General features: G+C 44.5%; 1 protein-coding gene across 8 annotated transcripts in view; it reads left to right on the top strand.

Moving 5' to 3' along the window:
• FAM135B (family with sequence similarity 135 member B) overlaps window positions 1–21,634 on the top strand; it is a 284,079-nt gene that overhangs the window by 204,198 nt on the left and 58,247 nt on the right. The window lies entirely within an intron of this gene.

Raw genomic sequence — 21,634 nt, 5'->3', positions numbered from 1 at the left:
ATGGCATCTCTTCTGTGTGGTCCCCTTGAAGAATATGATTCTCTGAAGCTCACGGTGCATGTTGTGATGGGCTTCCCTGGGACCATGTGGCAACCTTGAAAGCCTGTTGAAATTGAGCTGCTTTCAAAACTGGCTTCATCTCTCATTTGCTCACTTCTCTAAGCCTCAGTTTTCCCACCTCTAGAGTGGGGTCACTAATACTTAATGACTTCTTGGGGTAGTATGTGTAAGGAAATGCTGCAATGAATATAAACTTCCAAGTCCAGTACCTGGTACTCAGTAGGTGCTCAATAAATATGCACATCCTGTCCTTCTCCTTGTTCCTTCTTCCCAAGAAACACCTGCTACTCTTCTATGATCCACAGGGCTTTGGTCACACACAGCATGCTTAGCCCATATTTCTCCTGAGCCAATGCATGACTGTTTTTATTAGGGGTCTGCTCAAAGATAACCAGCCTGGATTAGTCTGGGTTCTCCCGGGAAACAGAACCAATAGGAGACGTACAGTTGATCGATCGATAGATAGATAATAGATAGATAGATATAGGAGATATATATATATATATGTGGGATATGTATATATATATAAAGAGATTTATTATAAGGAATTATGTCATGCAATTATGGAGGCTGAGAAGTCCCACAATCTGCTATCTGCAAGCTGGAGCCCTGGGAGAGCCAATGGAGTAAGTTGCAGTCTGAGTCTGAGCTTTAAGGCAAAAGAAAACTGATGTCCCAGCTCGAAGACAAGCAGAGGGAAAATTCTCTCTCACTCATTCTTTTTGTTCTACTCAGACCTTCAATAGATTGGGTGGTGCCCACCCACTCTGGGGAGGCCGATCTGCTGGACCCAGTCTACTAATTCAGAGGTTAACCTCATCCAGAAACACCCTTACAGACACACCCAGAATCATGTTTAACTAATATCTGGGCACCCCATGGCCCAGTCAAGTTAGCACACAGAAATTAACCATCTGACATCTCACGGTATAAGTGTGAAAGTCTGCTCCCGCTCTGTCACCCCCAAAAAGACGTACTCTGTCCTCCTGTGCAGCCATGCTCCATGCTCAGATGGTCAGCATATCAGCATATTCTGCACTCAGCTTGCTCTCCTGTGACGTCACCTTTCCCAGCTCTGAGCCCCAGCCAGGAGGCCTGGCTATGCAAGCTGCCCAGGTCATGTCTCCATCTGGTCCAAGCGCTGTGTCACAGGTTCTCATTGGAAGAGCTAAGAAGAGAGCTGCTAGACCCTCCAGAGGGACAGGGGACCTGAACCCAGCATGGGGCTCCATGATCAGCAAAGAACAGACTTTGGAGCCAAATAAAAGTGCTCGAAGGTGAACTCAAGCTACTTGTCGAGATAGGACCGTGGGCAACCACTGAGCCTCCAGGAACAGTGTCCTAAGCATTGACACAGGACCCAGCAGATAGTAACAAGGGAGCGGAAGGCAGGGAGCCAGCACAGCTGGGCGTTTCTGTATTACCTCATGTGCACGGATGGCTTCAGGGTTCCAGCGTGGGATTGGGAAGGGAGAGCAGGCAGGGACCTCCTGCTCCCTCTGCATCCAAGCATAGACCCTTCATCATTAGTGGATGCTATGTGCATCCCCTAGATCACTCTCAACACCCTGCTGCAGGCCCATCCCTGTTCCAGCTGCCCTGTAGGTGCACTGAAGCCTTTGCTGTGACCACGTCACAGCCTAATCTCTCCCTCTGTGGAGTCCTGCTTCTTACTCCTCCATATGTTCTGGCCCCAGAGCCTTCGCAGTAGATCTCCTACCTGAAAATCTCCAGCCTAGCCTCTGTTTTCCAGGCAATATGGCATGGGGTCTTAGGGAATGTCAGAGGTCGTAGATCAACTCAAAGCACTTAATCCAAGACAGGGGCCTTTGCTGATGCCACACGAGCGTATAAGGATGATTATGACATGGTGTCTGCCCTGAAGGAACTCTGATGCACGACTCCCTATGCATCCTCTCATGCCTCATTCAGATGACCCCAGCTCTGTGAGTGCTCTCTGGTTTCCTAGGGAGAAATTCTCTCTCCCAAATGCTTCCTCCACACTCAAGGCTAGGCATCTCTGTCTCTCCTCCGCTGGGTTCTGAGTGGCTGGGGAGAAAGGCCATCTTGTTCAGCTCCACATCCCCAGGGCCCAGTACCATGCCTGGCACATGTAATTAGTGCTCGAATGTCTGTTGAAGGAATGATTGATACAAGTACGTGAGTCATGTTCATGTAGAACTCTGAGCCACGAGAGAGCTAAGCCCCACAAATGTTTCTTGCCTTGTATGGCAACAGACAGAAACCAATGGAAGAGAGTGGGAGAGTGATAGGAATCTCCATTGGCATCTGAATGTTGAACAGGGCTGCCCTTACAGACTGTTCAGAAACCCCAAACCTGGTGTGGGGTGGGGTGCATAGGCAACACCGCAGATCACTTCAGTCCACCTGATTCTGTTGCATCTGAGGAGGCCAAGCACGACCTAGGCAAATCTCTACCTTGGAGACTGTCGTAATGTGGTCTCAAATACCTGCTATGCTAAATACTATGGGGGGGGGGGACTTATTCACCCTTGTGGAAACTCAGGTTCTTCAACTCTAAAATGGAATAACATCTATATTTTAGAGAGGATTTCAGGAGTTAATACGTGTAAAAACAGTACAGAAATAAACTCATAGCAGGCACATGATACAGTATAGTTTTTTTCCATTTCTCTTCTTGGCTATTTTTGGGGATGTGTGTCAAAGAAGACATCCCTGTCTTTTACAAGAGTCAGATAAAATAGCTTATTTGTGGGTGCTCAGCAGTGAACTTGCTCACGGAGCTCAGCTCAATGGGTTATTTTCAGGATCTGCTTCTTTTCCTGCATTTTCCATTTGGGCACCATCCAGTTATGTGGGCTCAGAGCCACATGCCCACCCTGTGCCTTCCCACAGGCAAGGGCTGCCAAGCAAAGAATAAAATCCACTCCTCCCCCTTCCCCTGGGAGCTGTGCTTCCAAATCCCCGAGAAGCCCAGTGCATTAGCAAATAGCATCGGGATCCACACAGATTGCAGCATCAGCTGGAAGGATTAGAGAACAGGTGTTCCCTTCAAAATAAGCCTTTCTGTGCAGAGACATTTGCAGAAGCTAGAGTTTCATGGCAAAATGAGCTGCCTGGCCAGACGAATCATGGGGAAATGAGGGTTGATGGGACAAGCCACATCACTTTCCCATAGCCAGGCCCCTCTGGCCCCAAAGCCCGCTCTTTCCTCCTGTCCCTTGGGCAGGTAGAGCCTCAGATTCAGAGTCAGAATGAGAGCTTGCATCCCCTCCGCATCACAAGCCAGCAGCTTTGCCCCAGGGGAATTACTTTCCCTCTCCCACTCTTGGCTTATCTGTCAAAGGGGCGACTAATGCCTGCCTTGCAGCATTCCTGAGGAGATTAAATGAAATGAGCTTACAGAAGCCTTCAGTATAGAACCTGGCACAAAAGTGCTCAATAAGACCCTCTGCTGGTATTATTTTTATTTTGGTTCATCAACATAATTAAACCTAACGTTACTCCAAGAGTCCATGTAATCTTGTGGGCAGGACATTGAATAAAGGGTCTTAGAGATAGTTCTGTTCTTGGCTTCAGCACTAACCTGCCATGTGACCCTCAGCCAGACACCTGCCCTCTTTGGGTCTCAGTTGCCCATGGAGTAGAGATAGGATTGGGTGAGATCATCCTGGAAGCCTCCTTCAGCTCTCTCTGTGCTATTTTTACTGTGATATCCTTAACTCTGCCTGGTACAATCGGAGACACGTGACACCTGCTTGACGTTTTAGTCCAGATTCTCCAGAGAAACAGAATCAATAGGATGTGTGTAAACACACACACACACAGAGGAAGAGAGATTTATTTTAAGGAATTGTCTCACGTGATTGTGGAGGCTGGCAAGTCCAAAGTCCAATATCTGCAGGTTGGGCCAACAGGCTGGAGACCCCAGAAAGAGTAGTGGTTTGAGTCCAAAGGCCATCTGCTGGCTGAATGACTGAATGCCTTCTTCTCATAGGGGTAGGGGGTGGTCAGTCTTTTTCTATTAAGGTCTTCAACTGATTGGATGAGGCCCACCCATATGTGGGGGTAATCTGCTCTACTCAAAATCTAATAATTTAAATGTTAATCTCATCTAAAACATACCTTCACAGAAACATCTAGAATATATTTGACCAAATATCTGGGTAATGTGGCCTGGCCAATTTGAACATAAAATTAACCATCACTCTTAATAAATGCTCAGGGTCTGATCAGACTCTCACTGAAGATCAGGAATCCAGTCATCCAAAGTCAGGAGAATCCCTTTCTCCCTCCAGGAACACTGCACACCCCCTTTCTTCTCACTGAAATGAGTAGGGTTGTTCCATGGAGAGAGGGGAGAACGGCGACCTGGAGAGGAGATGCAATCTTTAGAACTCTCCTCTCTTCAGAGCTCTGCTCCCTGGACCGGGGCATCAGTGCATCAGTTCATTTATTTAACCATCAATCATTTATTCAGCCCCTACTGTGTGCTAGCATCTGTGTGCTAAGACGATGAATAAAGCTCGATCCTTACCCTCAATGGGTCATGGAATCTAGTGCATGGGGCAAAGGAATAATTACAAGTTTTGCATTCCACAATAGTTTGCAAAGTGTGATGCTGCTCATTTTAAATCACATTTTTGAACACCTGCCCTGTTAAGCCATTGATGCACACAGAATCTGGCAATTCCCACAATGACTGTTTACTATTTCCTTTTACAGATAAAGAAACTGAGTCAGAGAGAGGTTAGGTGATGTCTCGCAGTCACATGTTCAGCTTGTTCAGCTTGATGCCATCTCCCCACCCCCCGTCGTTACCCACTAGGTGAACGGTTAACCACTGAAGGGACATTGACTCTTCCATTCTGCCAGTGCAGGGCATCTTTCTGATTTATTCCCCTGTGTTTGCCTGGCGCAGTGCGTGTGCTCAGGAAGCCTTTGTTGAATGAATGAGCGTCAGAAACCGTGCAATTGGAGAACATCTGAATGCAAGAGAACAAAAGTCTCCTGTTAGGCATTCAAACTTTCCAACAGATCCGTCCCCAGCCGGCCCGGTGAGCCTTCTGATCCTTTGCTCTCCTGTGGAGATCACAGAGTCTGTGCCCTGGGGAATGTGCTCTGTCAGAGCTGAAGAAAACGTCAGAGATGGGTATATTGGCCACCAAAGTGGAACCTGTCCGCCCTCTGCTTGACTTAGATGACGTTTTCCCAGACAGAGACACATGTGTCATTGAGAGTCTGTTCCTGGGTGCCGCTCTGGAGCCATCGCCCTTTTAAGTCTGACTGCACAGAACTGCAGAACAGTATCCTTCTCGAAGGGAACAATGCTCACAGCACACACGTACAAGCTGTGCTTAGCTTTGCAATGTCTTCCATGCTGAGCCCTGTACCCTGACAGCCCCTCCCTCACTGACAGCTGGTATGTGTCTGGCAGAGCGGGGTGGGGAGGGGGAAACTGAGGCACAGAACTGACTTCCAGGCAGAAATCTCCCCTCTCTCAGGCGTGTTCTTCTTTTTCCCCTTTCGCTCCATTTTGACTGGGTCCTGCACACTTTACCCTTCCTTTAAATATACCCTTGCTTGTTATTGTGAACATCTTCACGACCCTTTCGTGAGGCTCCAGAGTCTTGTAGGTAAGACACAGACATTCCTTATTACTGCTAACACATTAGTATATTGCCTCTGGACTGTGACGTCTCTGTAAGCAAAGACACTACCTTGGTTTAGTCACTGACCAAATATTTATCAAACACCTACTACATCTCAGGCACTGTGCGAGGAGTTAGCGACTCAGCATTAACGGAAATGGCAGCCTCAGCCCCTGCCTGGTGGGACACCTTTGTTTCTGCAGCCTTTGGGGCCCATTCCAGTTGTGGGCAGGTGCTCCGTTAAGGTTGGATATACAAATCAGTGAGATGACATGACGTTGGATTCTTGAGTATATCCAAGGAGTGAGCCCAGCTCCCTTAACCATCAGACACAGCAGGCCCAGTGCCTACGGACCACAATGATTTTAGGGGCCAACGGAATGTTTTCTTGTAAAATCAGAAGGCAAAGTGCATATAATTCCATGTGGATTATATTTATCTTTATATCGATGCAGTCATAAAGATATAATTTTAAATCTATTTTTTACTAGGTAAAAAGTGCTTGGGCCTGCAAAAGTCCTAGTTGGGCTCTGGGAGCAGTCGTTATGACCCCTCATTTTTGCTTCCTGATTATGAATGTAAGAAACCAGAGCCCAGGGAACCCAGAACACTTCCCCAAGGGGGGCGGTGCCCCCCAGAACTCAGCTCTCTCTTTGGCCCCATGCTTCGTCAAAACCCATTTCGTCAGCATGACGCTGCACGTGGAGCGTGCCACACAGACATTTGTACGGGGAGGAAACAGCTGAGTGCTGGGGACAACTGTTTCAAATTTGTGAATAATATGCTGTAAGTTTAACCACCTGGAGAAGAATCAGAACTTACTAGGAATGCACAACAGTAATTTAAAGAAAAACGTGTTTTATAGGTAAAAAAATTGCCTTTAATGACTTCTACTATTTCAAGAATTAAGATAAGTATTGTTGTGTTCTCCCCCTCCATTAAAATTAAATATATATATTTTAATTTCTCATTTAAATGATCATCTAATTTACTAAAGTCCTGCAAAAGAAATAGCAACTTGCTGTATGGTACACAGGCCCTGTTGGGCTTTGAGTACATGATGCATTACATTAATCTGCACACGAATTCAGTATAATTCCACAGGTCGTTTCTAAAAGAGGCTATAACTCAGTGAAAATGGGCTTTTCATGCAAAAGTCTACAGTATTGCTTATTTATGCACCACCCTTTTCATTAGTGAAAACTGCCTTTATTTTGCGTCGCCTGCCTTTGGATGCCGCCTCCTCTCCAGGTTTCCAGGCATGATAGGAAATGCCAGGTGGTGAGGGTGAGGCAGACACATCCCTTCCCGGACAGTCCTGCGTTTCCCCACTGTGTCCTTGGTGTCCAGCTCAGCAGATGCTCACTAGGCATATATTGAGTGAATACCAGATGAAGGAGCAGCAGGGCATACAGGCAAGTACACTGGATTTACAGTAAGGAAACCTGGTAGGGCTAAGGTTGAATTCTTCCGTGGATTAGCTGTGAGAGCTTGGGCAAGTCACTTAACCACTCTGAGCCTCTGTTTCTTTTTCTTTTCTTAATGGGGGAGATGAAATGCATTCATCCTATGGTGTACCTGGGACTCAAGATGAGAAAGCTATTTCCCCCTTGAAGCATCCCTTGCTCACCATCCCTTTCCCTTCTCCTGTTCCCCACCCCAGGGATGGTGTGATGATGACACCACAAATCACATTTACCTTCTAACGTTATTATATCAGCTAAATATATTGAGCACTTATTCATGTTAGGCTCTGTGCTGGATATTTTTAATATCCTTCCTCACAGCTCCCTGAGTAGATTCACGTTATGTAGTTGAGGAAACTAAAGCTCTGATAACTTCAGCACATTGCCCAGCATCAGACAGCTGGTCCCTGGCAGGGCTGGGATACAAGCCCAGGTCTGACTGCATCTGACCGTCACCTTCTGTCCACTCTGAGTTACTTTTCACCTACTCGTCCCCTTTAATCTTCCCAGTAAGGGTGAGGGCTGTGTCCATCACATTGAGTGCCTAGCCCCGAGCATCAGCAACAGGCATCTCTTTAATAAATAAGTATGTTAATGTTTGCTCCTTTTTCGGGTGAGGAACCTGAGTCTAGGCCATTTGTTGTGCACTCATTTAGACAACGATTATATTTAATGCTCAAGAGTGACGATGAGTGAAATGACGGCGAACAAATCAGCCCCATCCATACACTCATGGAGTTTGCAAAGTTTAGCTAGAAAAAAAATGATATTGAAAAAATAATTTCATATGAGATAAACATTAAGAAAGAATCACCTACAGTGCTGTGATTCCGCTGGAGCATGTAAGAGGGGGGCTCGACCATCCTACGGTGATCCAGGGAAGGCTTCTCTGGGGAAAGCAACTTAAGCAAACTGACCAGCTAGCTGGTAACAGATTGCAGGACTCTGAATTCAGATCCATTTCTCGCCATGGAATAGTGGCTTCGTAAGTCCTCCATCTCCCAAAGCTAGACACTAGTGGGACCGTCAAAGTTATGTGGACCATCTTTCTTTTTAGAGGAAATGCCCTTTGCTTGAAGCTTTTATGACTTTATTTAACAAGTTTTTATAGAGCACCTCATGATTGCCCTCATGATAAATTAGACACAAACAGCCTAGAGAGAAGGATGTGGACCCAAGAAGGGAGCTGACGCTGCAGGGGCTCAGTCATTTGCTAGTGATCTGCCAGTGAAGCATGAGAGGACCAGGCTCCTGAGACTTGGACATAGGCAGGAAACACTTCTCAGAGTGGAGGATCTCTAATGTGAGCCAAATGAGTGAACTGTCAGTTGTCGGGGGGGGGGGGGGGGGTGAGGAAGAGTAACAGCAGCGAAGGGCAGGGAGAGAAAGGACATGGCACATTTGGGGACTCCAGGGAGGTTAGTGTGGCCAGATGTGGGGCTGGGAAGGTCACCAGTGGCCTGATCATTAGGAACCCTGTAAACAAGTCTAGCCAGAAAAATATTGCAAGCAGGGGATTGGCACTATAGGCTGTGTTATCAACCTTGCATAATCTTGTGTAATCAACCTTGTGTAATCAACCTGTGAGGGTTGATTGAAGGAGAGTAGGACTAGGGGCAGAGAGACAAGGGTGGAAGCTGTTGCAGTGGTTCCCCCAAGAGTGGAATAGTGGCCTTGGCAAAGTAGAGGTGAGTTGAGCAGGCGAGAGAGATGAATGGATGTCAAAGCTGCAATTGAAGTAGAATGGAGAAAACTTGAAGAATAAGTAGATGTGGTAGTTGTCTGTCACAGGTCATAAGGGCTCAGCTGCAAGCTAGCTCCCCAGTAAGAATTGGCAAACTTAATTCACACTTAAGTGTGAATGGCTGAAATCATCCATTTTGGGTGACCCTTGTTCAGGCATTTACATTTTTAAAATGAACGTTTAACTCAAAGAAGGGGACATATGCGATTCTCTCTGCCCGGAGTGTCCTTCTCTGCTCCTTTCCCATCACTCTTTCTACCCGAGGAGCTCCTGTTTATCCTTCAAGACCCAAGTCTGTCACCATCTTTTCTGACCACCCCAGATATCTGAGGCCACTATTTTGTCTGTCCTACATTTGTACTTTCGATATGCTTCTGTTCTCTTGCCTAAATGTAATAGTTGTTTAATGAGTCTCTTTGCTTCACTTGAAAGCATTCCATGAGGGCATAGTCATTCATCCCAATATTCACAGTTAAATCACTCCAAGGACATTTTACCCTCCTTTGCCAGGGCGAACCAGGGTTGCCCTCTTGAGGGAGCAGACATATAACAGATTCAGTCAATAACCAGAGTTTTAAGCATCAAAGGGATTAGGGACCCTCGGAGTGGGCTAACAGTGTCCACAACTCTTTGTCATTTACCTGCCGTTGCCCTCTTTCTGAATGTCATGACATGTCACGTGGAAGTCTAAATTAGGAGAATTAGGAGGCTGAAAGAAGTCGAGCTCCCATATATTGCCTGGGCACAAAAGAGAGAGCTGGCCTCTTGGGCAGGTCCTGTCACTGTTCCATGTCATCTAACACAACACCAGCTTGCCAAGTGAGCATCATGTCTGTCACTCACTTGCTCAAGAACCAGCAAAGGGGGAGTGTTGCCAAGAGAAAGCATGTGGCAGGGGTGAAATTCATAAGCTTTGAGGCCAGACACACCTGCACTGATGGGCATTTTTTTGCCTGTATTGGATGCTTCATTTTACAAAGGTTCATTGGTATCAAACTTGCCCTTCATGCTGGACTCTGAGAATTTAGCTAGGAGCAAGATGTGCATGTTTCCTGTTGTCAGGGAGGAAAGAGATAGAAAACACACAAATCCTTACTTAATAATAATTGTAATGAATGTAAAGAAGTTGCTATTACAGGGAACTTGACCTGGTCTGAAATACAGGGAAGCTTCCCTGAGCAAGGGTGATTTAGGCTGTGATATGAAGGGTGAGTAAGACAGAGCCGGGGGCATGCAGATCTGCCACATATAGGTTTTGTAAGTTGTACACTACACAGAGATGCCTGGCGGAGCAGGTGAGTTGGGGCTAAAATCCTGCTCATTTCCCACTTGCCAAGCTGTGCTTCATTGGGGTGGTGTTCACCCAGAAGAGAAAACTTTTTTCCCCAGTTCATCCACCTGGGGGAGAAATATCTTTCTGGTTAGCACAAAGGCACCCTGTGAGCGCACAGTAACCCTGGAGGAGGAGGAATGTTTGAGCGAAGGGATTGCTGTGGCAAAGGCCCTGAGGTGGGAAAAGTGATGTGATGAAGGATGCTACCCAAGAGGGTAAGGGATATGAGTGAGGCTGCTGAGGTAGGTGGGAGCTCCCTCCTGCAGGACCCTGCAGACTGTGTACAAAGGATAACAGGGCTGACCTCTCAGGGTCACTGTGATGATCAAGCATGGTACGGATCTGAAGCAGTCAGACAGAGCCCAGCAGGGAGTTTGGGCTCCTTAGACTAAAGCTGGTGTCGCTGTTATCACAACAACCCAATAGACTAACCTCCAGCATCAGGATCTCCACATAACTTTGCTGGTCTCCAGTCACCATCCCACACGCAGTCATTCTAGCAAGGTGATTTACCATTTATGAAAAGTGGCCTCCTAAGGAAAGTCAGCTATCAGTGACCAGATGCAGGAAGAGGCTGCCTAAGAACACGATGGCTCTTCATCAGAGCATAGGTGTTTTGGGTGGTTGAGGACTAGACTGTTGGATTGACTGTGGCTCTGACCGGTGACGTGGATGGGTCCGCCATGTTTTCCAAGCATACGTGAGGGGAGAGAGGCATCTGGGAGGTGGTTTCTTGAATACTTTGACCAGTGCAAATACTGATTATTGAGCGAGAGAGAGGGCGCAGTTACAATCCCAAAGGCAGTTGGCTATGGTGTTGGGTCTAACTCTGTCAAGATACGCTCAGCATTGTGTGAATTTAAAAACAAGCTCTGAATATAAAGCATTTCACTGTTGATGGTTTTGTGGGGACCAAAACCTCTCAACTAGTTCTTGCTGAACGGCAAAATATGTGCCAGACTTTGCCCAGAATACTGGTTATTCGTGAGTTTCTTTCTTGCCATCTAGCTGGGCAAATATTCCCCAGTGTATGTCTTGATGTCAAAGAGAAGGTCTTTTTTTATTTAATATGGTCTTAGTGGAAGGGAAACAGATGTGGGAGCCAAGATTTTGAGACTCTAAAACTGCTTCCCCCCAGTGTCTGTGCTGAGTGACCTCAGCAGAGGCCGCCCCGTGCGGATGGGCTAAATCAGGAAATGTAGAACCTTGGAGTTTGGGTGGGGTGGGGTGGAAGAGACTGAGGAGATGCTCCAAAATCCCATTCATTCTTCTTGGGCACACCTAGGACCAAATTTCCCAGCCACACTTGTAATTTGATTTAGGCCATGAAACTAGGTTGTGGCCGGTAAAAAGAGAGCAGAAGTGATATAAGCCTCTTCCCGTCCTTACGCTTCAAACCTCTTGCTTGATCGCTGGTCTTTCTTTCCTTTCAATGGTGACCTCAGAAGCACAAAACAAAAACGAAAGAACCTGGATCTGGAGACACTGGAGGAGAGTCACACAGGAGATCCACTGACCTGTATCAGACTTTTCAAAAACAGAAAAAAATAATGCTGTGAAGTAAATGAGATTTAGAAGTTGTTTGCTACAGCAGTTAGTATTAATTAAGAAAAATTTGTGTCTTTCGATGGGCCCACCATAACAAAAACCCAAAATGCATGGCATTGACCTTAGTACTCAGGCATCTAGAAAAGGGGAATTTGGTATCAAAAGACGGACATGTGATTATCCATGTTACACAGTGGCAGAACATTTGGTAAACGGTCGCCTCTGAGAACTCGGAAGGCAGACCACAGGGCTGCTGAGCTGTGTCCCTAGGGCAAGGGTCCCAGCCTCAGCACTGTTAACATTCGGGGCTGGATAACTCTTTGCTGTGAGGGCCGTCCTGTGTACTGCAGAGGGTTTAGCAGCATCCCTCGGCTCCACCCATCAAGTGCCAATAGCACCCCCTACTCAGTTGTAACAACCAAAAATTTCTCCAGACATTGACGAATGTCTGCTGGGAGGCAAAATGACCTCTGGGTGAGACCCACTGCTCCGGAGGAGGAGCTTGGGAAAGAGAACACTGGCAGTGCATCAGTGCTCCTTGTGGCTGTGTTTAGTTACAAAAAACAGGTGAGCTCAGAAAAGAATGAACTGTCCTTCAAACAGACATGAAAGGAAACAGAGAAAGTCTATGCAGAAATTTGGGGACTGGCAGAGTTGGGAAAGCCTGTTTCTTTTTGACCACAAACATTAAGAATCATATTTAAAAAGATAAAGAAATAGAAAACAACTTTGAGTGACAGAGCCCAGGAAAACTTCTCAGTTGAATAAAGTGATGGGGGCTTGGGGAAGAAATCAGATTGTTGCTCCCACTCTCCTACATGTAAACCCAGAAAGCTTCAGGTCAGCTTCCATTTATTTTATATAGAGAGACTTGGAAGCAGGAAATCAAAGTAATGAAGCAGATTTAAGAACACGTAGAAGAGACCAGAAACACATAGATTGACAGCATACAAAGTTTTTAAGAAAATCATATTGCTAAACGAACCACAAGCTTGGACTACAAGACTGATTGACTATTCTGGGCTAATCTCAACCCTTGGGCCAGTGGTGATACAGCACAAGAGATAGGCTTTGAATGCCGTGTCCCCAAAGAATTGGGCTCCCCACTTCCTGCTTCAGCCTTCCAGAAGGCAGACCCTGGGGCCACAGGTTACATGGATCCAGGGGAATGGACTAGAGTTCTAACCCATAGTAGAACTTAGGCCTAATCAAGAAACCTTTCCCGCACCCAGCCTTCACTTTCTCTCCTCAGCAGATTTCAGGATTGCTGTAGCACTAGTCCACTGTGTGTCTCTTATTCTTTTCCCATTCCGAGTGGGAGTGCCCATGTCAGTTACCCTCTCCCATTTCTATCATTGTACATTGGGAAGGCCAGTTCACTTATATAGCTTATACTTTTAGATCTTTGGTTGTTGGACCAAGAAAAGTCACATCCAGATCTAATTTCAACATCACCTCCCATCACTCAGAAATACCACAGTTGGAATATGATGCGTGAGGGCACGAGAGTACAGTTGTTCCCCTTGCATGAGGGTGTTCTAGGTGTGGAGTGAAACAGATCATTGGTGATCACAGTGACAGTGGTGGTGGAGACTGGCCATTTTCTCACCAGTCCCATTTTTTCATAACATGCATATCTGAACACATTTCTAAGCCTCCCTTGCAGTTAGTTTGGGGCCATGTGTCTGGGTTCCAGCTAATGGAATACATAAGGCTCGTCCCTTAAAAACATGTTGCATGATGCTCCAGGCTTTCCATTCCATTTTCTGTGGTGACTTTGGAGATCGCATGTGAAAGGTGAGAGTGTCACAAGATGGAAGGACCCTGGATTGCTGATGACTGCTTTTAGGAAAACTACTCAAAACTACTGACCCACAGCAGCCTTTGCATAAGTGATAACACAGCTTCCATGTGTTACACACTGAGAGTTCAGGGTTATTTGTTACTGCAGCACTGTCTAATCTATCCTGACTATGACTATGTGTCTCTGGAGAAAGACACCCAGATTTATCAAAGACTAAAAGTCTGATGTGCAAACCCTGTTTTGAGACTGTGGTGTTTGAGATCTAGGATGCACAGTGGGGTTTAGTGGAAGGTGGGCCTGATCATATAGGGTCTCCAATGCTAGGTCCAGACATCCTTGGTGGTGATTATTTTAGACTTGGTTTCTGGCAGGCCCCATGCAGAGGGTACCAAAAAGAAGGGCACAGCAGAGGTTCTGCAGGGAGAGGGTGCATAGGATATGAATGCAGTGACCCTCCTTTAAATGACTTCCTCCAATAACAAAAACACCCAGGAACTGACGAATTGGCTTTTTGGTGACAGTGCTGCAAGCATCAGTGTGAGTGTGCTGAGTGTGTGCACACACGTGTGAGTGCTTACACAGGTACATGTGGTTATGTTTTCAGGAGAGATGAAGCAATCCCCACAAAAGGATCTGTGTTCTGTTTTGAACCCAGTCGGCAGATTAGCAAGACAGTGCACACCTACTTCGCTGAAGCCTCTGCCTCTTCCTCCTCGGTGTAAGATCTTACCTGTCTTACCTGGCCTGGGAAGAGCAGATGCTGCAGGTGGATAGCTGGAGAAAATCCTGGGAAACAGGGATCATCATGGGCCTCCTGCTGCAATCAAGGCAGCCGTTGAAATACTAACTGTCCTCTCCCTTCCTTCCTCCTTTTCCTCTCTCTTCTTGGACTAAAGGTACACTTACAGTTAAGAGAAAGAAAGAGAAATTCAGATAGGCAAGCTGAATGCTGGAATATATGCCATACACCCCCAATTAGCTGGCTCAGGGGAGTTTGTTGTTCAGCTCAGCCTGTCAAATCTACCTTGTCAAACACAGGTCTACCCCCCGCCGACATATGCCTGTCAAGCTTCATAGCATCTCAGCTCTCAGTCTATTTTTTTTCACATAGGTATAGACATCAGAAGTCCAACAGATTTGCACTTCTTAGTAGCTCATTGGTGATAAACAACCTTGAACATGGTACCAGGCCACAAACAGGGAGCCTCTCCTGGGGCTGCCCCTGCAGCTGGAGGTAGCATAGTAGTTGTTAACCAAGAGTGGACATCAGCGTCTCCTGTGGATTCTTTTTTTTTTCATATTATTGCATATCTGAGCTCTACTCTGAGAAATTCTGATTCATCCCAGCTAGAGTGACGTTCAGAGAGTAGTATTTTTAAAATCTGCCCTGGTCATTCTGATGTGTCCCTCAAGTTGAGGTCTCCCGGAATGGACAGAAAGGTGCAGAATTTGGAGCTGGACATACTTGGGTTTAAACCCAAGATCCATCACTCTAGTCCTTGAGCTCATCGCCTCTCTGAGCTGGAGGTAATTCACATGTAAAGTGCCTTATGTGGAGTCAGCACTCAGTAACATCCCCGGCTCAACTGGGGATTTGTTTTGTGTCTGTGAAGAAGGCAGCAAAAGCTCTAACATATATGTTTCTGCATATTCTACCAGGTTTTGTTGAATACAGTAGTCTTTCCTCCAAAAGGCTTCACTTCCTACCCTCTCCTCTGACCCCAGGCTGGGTTAGGAGGCCTTTCTCTGGGCCCCAAAGATCTTCTTTCTCTCTCTTACCCTTGCAACCTTTCATTGCAATTGCTTGTTTTCTAGCCACTCTCTTGCTAGACTTTAAGTTCCTAGACTACAGGTGTTGGGGGAAGTAACTTATTCCTCACTGTGGAGTTTCCAGAACAACAGGTGCCCCAGCAATGGATCGCAAGTGAATAGCCTTCACGATGTGGCTCTTGCTGCTCTCTATGCTTTGTCCTGTTTAATGCCCATGATAACTCTCTGAGCTTAACATTGTCACCTACATTTTGGACACAAGGAAACTGAGGCTCAGTGGGGTGAAATTACTTGCCTCAGGTCGCATAAGCAGAAAGCTGCATAGGAGAACCCAGTCCGGCAGACTATTTGCCACCTGTATGACTACCTACCCCTTGGAATTTGCACACAGAATGACCTAGTCCACAGGGTAAAGAACTTCATGTCCTTGACAGGAGCCTCCCACACTGCCATGCCCTGTCCATCCAATTGCCTCGCCCTTACCTGCAGCTTATACAAAATGCTTCTTTCTCGTAAATATAGCAGAAATGCTCCCTGAGCTTGTCTGTACTCATAATTGCTCCAACTGAGAAAATACAAACCATAATTTGAGCATAACTATTCATTGAGTAAAGACTTGACCTGAGTTACTGAACAGAATCATTTTATTTTCTGACTCTTAGGAATGCTCTGTACTTGGAGTAAAGAAATCCATGTTTAAATTGGACTCTGCCTTGTACTATTTTTTCTCCTTGAGTAAGTCGGTGACCCTTCTGAGACTCAGTCTCCCCCTGTCAGTAAAGTAACAGTAATACTTGTTCCCTTTCTTCTTTAGCGTATTCAGTAACTTGGCCACATTGCTGTATTCCCGAACTGTGTTCATCTTTGGTGAAACTGCACTTAATAAGGGACAAGTTGTCCTGCCATCATAGGACATCAGGACACTGGTACAAGGAATTTGTTGTAGGGGGTATATATATATATATATATATATATATATATATATATATATATAATTACATCAATATCATAAGTTACAATTTTGATAAGAGTTATAATGAAGTAAGGCAGGTGACTACTATTTTCCCCTCTTTCTGTCATCACATGTGTATCCTTTTTTTGTCACTGCTTGTGTCTGCCCCTAAATCTGTCTTGTCCTCTCTCTTTTTATCTCTCCCCTTTCTTACATGGCTAGCTCTGTTTATCTCCTTATCTTTCTGCTGTCTTCCTGCTTCTGCCTCCTTCTCAACTCCTCTTCTATCTCTCTCCATCTCCTCCTTTCTCTCCTCTGTGTCTCCACCTACCACTCTCTACCTCACTTCCTTTTGCTCACTGTAACTCTTTGCTGTGAACTTATTTATTATTTGTATCATTTCTGGATAAGTTTCTATTGCTTGACTTGTCTCCTCTTTATGTGCTGTATTTTCTTGCTTCTTTGCATGCCTGGTAATTTTTGATTCAATGCTAGGCATTGTGATTTTACCTTTTCATTTTCAGTGCTAGATTAATATATTCATATGTGTTTAGTTTGTTATGGGATGCAAGTAACTTATTTGGAACCCGTTTGATCCCTCTTAGACTTGCTTTTAAGTTTTGTTAGGAGGGACCAGAGAAATCTTTAGTCTTGGGTAATTTTACCCAACTACTGAGACAATGCCCTTCTGAGTTCTCTACCCAGAGTCCCATGAATTGTAAGATTTTCCACTTGGATGTGTGAAAACTCCAATTATTCCCATCCCTTCATGAGCTCTGGGAATTGTTTTCTTTGTTACCCTCTCCAGGATTCTGTCCCAGGAGCTCCAGGCCCCTTGGCCTCCCTGTATTCTTCACTTGGTCACCTCAACTCAGGGAGTCTGCCAGGATTTACACAAGTTCCATCTTCATGCATCATGTCCTGGAAACTCCCTGAACACAGTATGTTAGGACAGTAGTAGGGCTCACTTCATTTGTAATCTGTGAAGCCTGATGCCCAATGTCTGAAAGACATTGTTTCCTATATTTTATCTGGACTTTTGGTTATTTCAAATGGAAAGGTAAACCTGGTCTGTTACTCATTGTTGGATGAAGCAGTGGTCTCTTCCCTCCCCACCCCCCTTTTTGTGGAACCTTTTAATATCAGTACACATGCAGGTACTTGTTGTTGTTGTTGCTGTTGTTTTATTTCCTGTTTCCTTGTAAACCATGCGATGAGATCTATACTAGCTATTGGAATAGAGGGCTTAAAAATGAGTTTTCTTGGAAGTCTTTTGTAAGGTAGAGGTATACACACAAAGCTTATTTTCATCCTCATTACCACCCCGCCACCATCATCGTCGTCATGATTTATGTGCCAGATACACTTGTAAGTTCTTTATGTTTAGTTGCTTATTTATCATAATGGCAGCCTGTGAACCAGGTTATTATTAGTGTCATTTTTAAGATGAGGAAACCAAAGCACAGAAAGCTCAAGGAACCAGCTATTAAGCAGCAGTCTAGAATATAAACCCAGGTCATGTAGCTCCAGCGTCTCCACGTTCAACAACTGGGCTATTTGCTTCTCTCTAGCATCTGAACACAGTAGGGCCTTTCCAGGATGCCCCAGAAGAAAGAGGGGCGCTTCAGCTGCTCGTTAGAGTGACTTTTGAACTGCATTTGAAAGAACAGAGGGCTGAGAAAAGCATCAGGTCTGTTCCAGATTCCAGGCTAGAAGGATGACCCAACCATCACCATAGGCCAGAGGGCCCCTGTGATAATATTGTCATTTTTGAACAACTCAAACATTTCAAATGATATACCTACTTGAGTACCTACAGTAGCCACCATGGACTCTGGGTCCAGATTGCTCATGCTCTGTTCTTGACTCTGCCACTTTCTGTGCACCAGTGTGTGTGTGTGTGCGTGTGTGTGTGATTTTAGGTAAGTCACTTATCCTCTCTATATGTGAGTTAAACCCATCTGTAAAACAGAAATCACATTAATATGGACAATTTATAGGTTTGAGTTGAGAAGTAAATGAGTTAATATATTAAAACTAAGATTGTGCCAGGCTCAAGGTCAGCCTTCCATAAACTGTTAAATATGTACTAGTTTCTGTTAGCTGCTTATCACCAGCGCATGTGAACCTACCTCTCTGTCACCCCAGAGAGTTCCTAGAGGGAAAGAGCAGAGTAGGTAGGAGATCCTTGTGGTAATCTAGGCACCAGCTTGACCCAAGGTGACCATAACAGAAAATGGGAGTAGTCATGGTAAAGAGAGGTATTTTAGAGGGAGAATAAATAGGTCTTGGTGAAATAGAGAGAAAATTCAAGAGTGACTCTGGTTTTTTGTTTTTGGCTAATTGGGGATGGTATGGCCTTTCTCATTTGTCACCTTAAGTGTTCTTTCTATATTTTCTCAATTTCCAACTCAAATATTTAACCAGATGTGATGTTTTCTACTAAATGCTTGCTGAGTGGTCTCCTGAGTTTACTGGGGCCCTGGGTGTTCATTGGTCCAGGTGGGCTTGTGTAAAATGACTGAAGGCAGGAACCAGTCCCATGGTGAAAGCTGTCAGGGGTAGGTTCCAGGCTTAGCAATTCGAAAAATTACAGGAAAACTAGATATTATGATCCTTTCCCCAAGATATCAGCCTGTTCTCCCAATCAATGTCCTTCTCTTTTCTCCCTGAAAAATGAGCAGGACCAAAGGAATATTCCAAACTCCACATGTTCTATCTCCAATGTTATGCATAATTGAATATATTTCATAGTTTCTATCATTTTGAAAAATCACTTTTCAAATATTGAGATAATAAAAGATCCATCAAAGAACAGTGGTGTAATATTACCTTCTGGTCCCATGGAGACCAAATTGCTAGTGTTCAGCTGTGTGATTATTAATGCCATTTGCCCATATAACACATTTTGGGTTAGCTTGGTAAGTAAGCACATGATATTAATCATCACCTGCAATGTGTTCAACTCATTTCAACTTATGTTTATTGTTGGGATTTTAGAAATGGTTTTATTTTCTAATTTGGTTCTGTTTAATTTTTCAAAGGGCATATTGCCAATGTCTGGCAGGCAGTTACTCGGCTGTGTTGCTTAGTCTGAACCATTCTATTCATGTGTGTGTGTGTGTGTGTGTGTGTGTGTGTGTGTGTGTATTTGTGTGTATGTTTGGGAGAGGCAGGTCATTGAATGGGATCTCGGGAGTGTAGACTCAGTGGATGCAATATACTTTAGGAGGCATGAAATCTAGTACCTGGAAAAAAGGAGGGATATTTACTGAGCAACTACGATGTGTTGCACACAGTGCTCGGTTTTTGCAAACATGATCTCTTTTGAGTCTTCTAACATCCGTGAACATTTCTAATTATGAGACCCATTCTGTAGATGAGGAAACTGAGGATCTGAGAGGCCAGTCATCTTTCCTCAGGGAAGTTATTTGAACCAAAATTCTAACCCACCTCTATGTAATTCTGAAGTGATCATTGTCTTTTGTGTATTACACTAAATTAATTTGTTGTTCTGAGCAGAACAGAATGCTAACACCATGGGTTGTTCTCATGGTTAATGTATTTAGAGTGATTGGCATATTGTCAATATTGAATAAATTGTAGCTCCTCTCCTTTTTTTCTTCTCTTGTTTTTATTTTTCTCACTATTTTTACTAAAACTAGAAGTAATCGAAGTAGAATTATTACTATTTTTGTTCGTGTGCAACAACAGATTTTTGATTAACTTAAGAACTACATTTACATGGATTCAGTTTTTCCCCTGAAGTCTCATTGCTCACATATTTGGAAGTAATCTGAGTTCTCATGTTTCCATAAATGCTAAATTTGCATCCATTAGAGTCTATCAATTATACTGAGCGTGAAGGAGTGGAAGTTAAGTATGTCTTTCATTAAGAGTCTTGCTGTTGTTTGGAAGAAAGAGGCCATTTTTATTATAGAAAGGAGAATTTCCTAAACTTAAAACCTGCCTAGGGAAACCCTCAAGTTTCTTGTCTTTACCCCATGGCTATTTCATAGTAACAATCTGCTTCTTATATTTTTCCTATTTTATTTCCATCACTACAAAAGCTTCAAGGAAGGGGCCATGTCTTTGTTGAAAGCTGCTGGATCCAGTGCCTTGGACTTTGGAGGACACTCACTAACTGATGTTAGGAATGATGAGGGAACAAATGGTTAACTCATGAGGAAGGCCAGAAGCAAGGCTTTTTTTCCCCATTTTATAGAGGAGCATATTGGGATTCTGAAATCAGTTTTTCTGACTCTTAAGCTAAGAGCTCTTTCAACTATACTGTTTTGTTGTCTAGATATGAGTATCTGGAGTTATAGAGATAATTCTAGCCATAAAGCACATTTTTCCATTTAATTTCCATTTGTGTAAACACACATTGTGAATACATTTTCCACACTCTTGACCTAAGTGGGTGTGTTTGTCAGGTGCTGCATGATGATGACAATTTTGCTGATGATGTTGATGACAGTCAACACTTACATACATTATCTCATTATCCCTTATGACAACTATGAGGCTATCATTATTATAACTGTGCATCAGGAAACTGAGGCACTGAGAGGTTGTGTAAGTTGCCCAAGTTCACACAGCGGGGAAGTGAAGAAGCTGGTAGACTCCATGGCCTGGGGCTTGACTAGACTCTGACATCTGTGGTCTCATGCCTCAGTTTCTCCTTTTATAAAATGTTTGTCATTGTGGCTGTCTTTCAAAGATGTGGTTTATGTTATCTAAACATGCTTATTGCAGTGCCTGCCAGGTCCAAGGTTCCTGTGAATGAATCAGAATTTCAGGATCTGATTCTCAATTTCCAACATCTTCTCCATCACTAGCTATTCAGCTTGGTATAGAAACAGCTGCGTTTTTCAAGTGCCATCTTGTTCACAGACACAACAGGGGACTGAGTATTTATTTCCCAAATGAATGAGAAAGGCAGAATATCAGATTTTACTTTTTCCTTTTTAGTTTTCCCCTGGCCCATCTTTTAGAATTCAGAATGAAGGTCACATGCCCAAGGAGGCTCTACCTAACAATGCAGGCTGGTTATGAACTCTCACTGCTCTCTTTCCCACCTTGTGCGAAGCCATCGCACTGGAAATGGCTGTCTGTCTTCCTTACTAGATTGAAAGCCCCAAGGGGCAGACCATGTCTTCCTTCATAATGTAACCCTCATTGTCTGTTAAGCACCTGGCACTAAACTAACATGATATGTACTAATGTTATTAAAAGTTATTCTGAAAAATCCTATTCCTGAATGGATTAGATATGCCCTCTTTTATTTAACCATGCCCCCCAATAGTTGTAAATTCTGTTAG

This window comes from Equus caballus, chromosome 9, assembly GCF_041296265.1.
Source record: "Equus caballus isolate H_3958 breed thoroughbred chromosome 9, TB-T2T, whole genome shotgun sequence".
Taxonomy (NCBI): Eukaryota; Metazoa; Chordata; class Mammalia; order Perissodactyla; family Equidae; genus Equus; species Equus caballus.
Note: the sequence above shows the minus strand (reverse complement) of the source record. Positions and strands in the feature narration are given on the sequence as shown.